The 5,976-nt window shown below is 43.3% G+C and overlaps 1 protein-coding gene across 1 annotated transcript in view; it reads right to left on the bottom strand.

Moving 5' to 3' along the window:
* The window catches only part of Pik3cg (phosphatidylinositol-4,5-bisphosphate 3-kinase catalytic subunit gamma), a 32,983-nt gene that overhangs the window by 3,268 nt on the left and 23,739 nt on the right, over positions 1-5,976 (bottom strand). The gene's annotated exons all lie outside the window — the stretch shown is intronic.

Raw genomic sequence — 5,976 nt, 5'->3', positions numbered from 1 at the left:
ACTAGCTCTTGTAGACCAGGCTGGCCTAGAACTCCCAGAGATCCGCCTGCCTCTGCCTCCCGAGTGCTGGGATTAAAGGCGTGCGCCACCACCACCCAGCCACCATCTGATTTTTTAAATTGTTAAATGAATTTAAATTTTTAATACAAATTCCTAACACTGAGTAAAAGAGTACAGTTTTATAAATTGATGGCTAGCCAAGCATGGTAACTTATCCCTGTCATCCCAGAACTTTAGGGGCTGAGGCAGGAGGATCAGGGTGAGTTTGAGGTAAGCCTAGGTTACAGAGTAAGTTCCAGGAAAGCCTGACTTCGAATGAGATCCTGCCTCAAGAAACTAAGTAATACGGTGAACCCAAAGAAAAACATATATAGACCCCCTGGAAATTGGAGACAGACAAGATCTCCTGACAAAATTGGGAGCATGGGAGCAGGGGATAGAAGAAAGGGGAGAAGGGGAGGGTTGGGGAGAGCTTGAGGGAATGGGATAGTTGAAATGAAGGAAGGACAGAGATGAGAGCAAGGAAAGAGATATCTTGATTGAGGGAGCCATTATGGGATTAACAAGAAACCTGGCTCTAGAAAAATTCTCAGGAATCCACAAGGATGACCCCAGCTAAGACCCTAAGCAATAGAGGAGAGGGTGCCTGAACTGGCCTTACCCTGTATTCAGACTGATGATTATCTTAAATATCACCTTAGAACCTTCATCCAACAACAAATGGAAACAGAGGCAGAGACCCACACTGGAGCACTGGACTGAAACGTCCAGTTGAAGAGTGGAAGGAATGAGAATATGAGCAAAGAGGTCATAGCAAAGACTATGATGGGTTCATCCACTGAAACAGTTTACCTGAGCTATTGGGAGCTCACTAGCTCCAGCTGGACTGGGAAGGAACAAGCATAGGACCAAACTAGTCGCTCTAAATGTGGTTGACAGTTGTATGCCTGGGGCAGACTGAGAAGCCACTGGTAGTGACACTGGGATTTATCTCTACTGCAAATACTGGCTTTTTGGGATCCTATTCTCTTTGGATGTATACCTTGCTCAGCCTAGATGTAGTAGGGAGGGTCTTGGGCCTTCCACAAAGCAAAGAGGGCCTTACTATCTCTTAGGATTAGATGGGGGTGGAGTGGGAGGGTGTGTGGAGGGAACAGGAGGAGGGGAGGGAGTGGGAATTTGGATTGGTTTTTTTTTAAGAAAATATATAATAAATAAATAAATAAATAAATGAAACCAAAAGGAAGAAGGAAGGAAGGAAGGAAGGAAGGAAGGAAGGAAGGAAAGAAGGAAGGAAGAAAGAAGCTTCTGTCTCCATAAACATCCTTGGGTCAGGTCATGAGTCATGCCTCCTATTAAGCAACAGGCTGGTCTGTGCCATTAAATCATTCTAAAGCATATGAAAAGGTAGAAGATGTTTATTCCTACAAAATCATTTATTAAATTCAACCTTAACAGCAAGACCTGGAAGAGAGCATGCATAGAAAACTAATGCTAATGGCTATTGATATAAATGTTTTATATAAGATACTGAAAAAAAGTAAAAAAAACAAAGAATAGGATTTATTTCCAAATTGTAAGATATGCTGACCAAACACTTAAAGAAACTGTAGAAGTCTACTGAGTTACATAAAGGAAAACTTAAACATGGGACAACATAGCAGGTTCCTTGGGAGGAAAACTTCTCTCAGGATATCTATTATTCTTGGATTAATCTCTAAGCAGTGGTGGTCCAGGAAAATTTCTCACTTATTAACTTCAGGTATGGGGTTTTGGTTTATCCCACATAGTTAGCGTCTGAGAAGACATTCTGATAGATAGATTGTAGTAATGAGAACATGTGCTTGCTGCAGCTGATATTTTATGAAGCTTTCACACAAAAAGAGTGAAATAGTACATATTGTTTAAAAACAAAGATAAGAAAATTTGTGGGATAGGATAAAAAGTGTGAAGTTACAACTCAGTAAGATGAGATGTAACTAAGACAAGTTCTGAAATTAGTGAGGAAAAAATTTCTCTTTTGATAAAATGTGATCTGGATAACTGATTCATTATTTGGGGGAAAATAAAGTTAAAATTCACTCCCTGGGATATGCCAAAAGAAATTCCAGATGAATCAAAGTTCCATACATGAAGATGACAAATATTAGACTTTTTGTCATCAAATCAAACATTAGAAAGGCATTTTACCAGGGTAGAAGTGATGTAGAAATTGTAGAAATGTAAACACATCCGATGAGAACTGTTAGCAATTTTTAAGAGGGAATAACAAAGAAAGCATCTATACAATGTGACAGATGATTCTCCGGTTCTAATGTACAAGCAAGGATGTGTGAAAACTCACACTGTCAAACACAAGAACAGACAATAAACCTTGAATATGTATGCCATCAGTGAGCCAATGAACAAAACACAAGGCAAGACAGAAGCCTTCACAAACCCACAGACAGAACCTGTTGGTCCGCCGCAGATGCTCAGAGGGCCAGCTGTGTCTTCATAGCAGACTGCGTGATGACATGGGTGCTCTTGTGACAGGGCTTAGCCTTGGATGTCACATTGTCAAAAACTCAGGATTGTACATGTAAAGTGGGTGAAAGTTTCTGCCTGAAACATGTTTCAAAACCTTGACTTCTAAAAGAATCTACGTGCTTCCCCCCAGGCACTTCTATTCTAGGAATTGAACTTTTAAAAAGCTGGACATTTTTTCGACAAATTTACCTATAAGAGGAAGTTTTTCAGAACATCGTGCAAGGAGATGGCAACCTCAGTGTCCTATAATAGGATGTGGAGTAGAAGGCTGAAGAAAAACTACATCAGTCACCTATTCTAAGACTGGTGCTAGAGATGATCCATATAACAGTAACACATAACAGCCATTGTGAAGGAACGAAAGAGCACATGCACCATCTTCCCATCTTTGCCAATTATCACAAAATGGCTTTGTCTCTATTATTTACTCTCACTCATTACCATGAGAAAGGTCTGCAGCCTACAGGAGAAAGGATTTGTTGGATCGTGGCTTCACAGGGTGCTAGTCTAACATGGCAGGTAGGACAAAGCAGCGGGAGCTGGAGGTGGCTGCTTGTGCACATCACAGTAGACAGGAAGCAGAGAACTCAGGCTGGAATCAGCAGCAGTTATAATCTTCATAAAGCCTGTGACATGTCCTCCATGTGTCCTGAGGTTCCACAACTTCCCCAATAGTGCTGTTACCTGGGGTTAAGTGTTTAGACCCATGAGGATGGGGGACTTTTCAGTCTCAAACCACAACACTGTATCATTTGCATGTGGCACAGTAACCACAATGATAATAGAGGTCAGGCCTGTATCACAATGGATAGTGGAGGGTGGACATGTTACACGAAGTAAAACGACCCAGCTCATTTGGATACAATGAAGGCAGTTTGTATAAAACACTGGCGCAGAGACCACCTAGCCTGAGGGTGTAGGGTGTGCCAGTCCCTTTCATTCCCATCAGAACTCCGAAGCTCTCTTTTCTGCCCACCATGAAGGAGGAGGCTAACACAGTCCCTAAAGTGTGTCTGGGCTGTCCCAGCTGCAGCCCGGATTTCAACTGTCCCTGGCAGCAGCTCCAGTACATTAGCGCTTTTGCATTCTAAATGATGCCACTGATGTCCGGAAATCATTCTCTTTGCTCATCCAACCCACCGAGGCATCTCCGGTTTCTCAGTAATTACAGAGGCTAAGTGCAGACTTCACCTCAGGCTACAGTCTCATTAATTTGCCAATTCTTGCGATTTTCACACAGACATCGGGAGACGTCTCTTGATTTGGAACCCGACTCTGTTCTGATTTTTAATTATTTTCTATCCTTCTATACACCGGGGGCTCCAGGCAAATCTCCTGCTTGTGAGCCCACTGTGGGGTCAATCTTTTTTTTTTTTAATGAAATATTTTCAAGGAGGGAAATTAATCCCAGGCATTTATTGTCACAGCAAGCCATAGGTGCTCAGTAAGAACTTTCAGGGGAAAATAAAACAGATTCAACTGTCCCTGTGCCCAAAGAGATACACGTAGGGAAAGGAGCTGCTGTCCTGCTTCTGTTGAAGTCCACCCCACCCTGATGAGTTAGCATCTTCTCGTGGATGCTGAAGAGGGAGCTCAGAGCCTTATGCAGGCCTTGTGGGCACTGTAGCACCAGGGTGCATTCTAGCCTGTGTGGATGATTCTTGTTGGTTCTAGCTTGTTTGAGTAGTTCTGACTTTCACATCCGGGCTCTTCTACGAGAGAGAAACTTCTTCCCCAAAATTAACTGCATGTACCCTACCTGGCAGGCTGGCTGCCTGGGCTTGGTACTTGAGAGCAGATGTTAACTGTTCTGTGTTGAAGGTAGAGTGGAATGCTGGCTAACAGATTCACACCTAGCTGTAGGAACTCAAATGTCGGCTTTATTTGACAATCAGGGAAGTCATTTAGCTTCTCTGGGCATCAGTGTTTTCATCTGTAGGATGAGAACAATAGTAACAGCAATAGCCATTTCATATGGCCGTGGTGAGATTTAAGAGGAGCTGCGTCATTGAACGCACTCCTCAGTGCTGAGGGCATCAGGTTCTTATGCAGACCATCTGTCCAAAGTGATTCTTTAGACAATCGAGAGTTAGTGGCTGGAGGGTGTGAGCGTGGGTAATCAGGGTTTTTTTTTTTTTCAACACGTATGGGAGGGGTTGTCTTCACACTGTCCCCCCGAGGAAGGGTACATAGGATGTCACACACTGGTCATTTACAGGTGATTCTTTTGCTTTGGGGGTCACAGTTGGGTACTGCTCCACCCACTCAAGCCCCACAAGTTTCATTTCTGGTATTTGTACTCAGTGGCAATGCCTGTGAGCCCTGGTCACACTGCTTCAGCCCAGAGGACTGCGTGCGGCTTGAGCAGCTACAAGGATGTGGCTGGGGAGCTCAGGGGAAAACCCAGAACACAGAAGTTACGGCTGTTGAAAGTGAACCTTTTTTTTTTTTTTAATTTCCAGGGCTCAAACACTGTTCTTCTTCAGCCTATGAGAGCCTGCGTGCTCTGGGTGAAGAAGGGAGAGAGGTCTGACTAGGGCACTTGGTTTCACGAACCTCTTTAAGTGGAAAACATTCCATTTCCACTGAGGACATTAGCGGAGAACTCTCCTTTAGTAGCTAATAAATAGGTTGAGCCTGCATAGTACATGTGCTCTTAATTTCATTGTGGTTTAAATGCCTTAATTGTAGCATCTAAGGCCTGAAAGAAAGAAATGTTTTCATAGACTGCCACCTCCACACATCTTAGAAACAAAGGAATTCATTACCATGTCAGGACCCAAACCTTGCCTTGATTTAAACCAGCTAATTTTATACATGCCATCCACTAATTCTTAACCCCTGAAGAGTAGCTCTAGGCTGCTCAAGGTCATACGGATACTTTCCCTAACAACGCAAACCCTGCATTCTCCTCTGCATGAACTGTACATGTTCACCGAAGTAAAAAAGTAATGTCGAAACTACAAAACAGAAACTCCAGGGGTGAGATTCTGAGGCTGAGGGAGGGAGAAGAGAAAAACTGACAAATATTCATCACCGAACCAAAAAAAAAAAAAAATGTTGTCTCTGTCTGACAAAGGGACACAGTGGAGAAAAAAAATAGTTCAGGCCAAGGCACACGATACATATATTTTAAAATATAGGTCAATGCATTGGCCTGCCAGCATTCTTAGGACTTATCTATATATTTGGTTTATATGATAAACCAGAGAAGATTGTTGATTTGAAGAACTAACAATGCAGGGAGAAGCACTCTGTGGTGAGGCTGAGCAGAGAAAGTATCTGGCCCTTGGCTGTTCATTTATTGAGATAGAATTGATCCTACTGCACGTGCTGGCTTTGGGGGGGCCTGGGCAGTTTGGATGCTCAACTTACTGAACCTGGATGGAGGTGGGCGGTCCTTGGACTTCCCACAGGTCAGGGAGCCCTGATGGCTCTTCGGGCTGA

Source organism: Microtus ochrogaster, chromosome 1 (assembly GCF_000317375.1).
Source record: "Microtus ochrogaster isolate Prairie Vole_2 chromosome 1, MicOch1.0, whole genome shotgun sequence".
Lineage (NCBI taxonomy): Eukaryota > Metazoa > Chordata > Mammalia > Rodentia > Cricetidae > Microtus > Microtus ochrogaster.
Note: the sequence above shows the minus strand (reverse complement) of the source record. Positions and strands in the feature narration are given on the sequence as shown.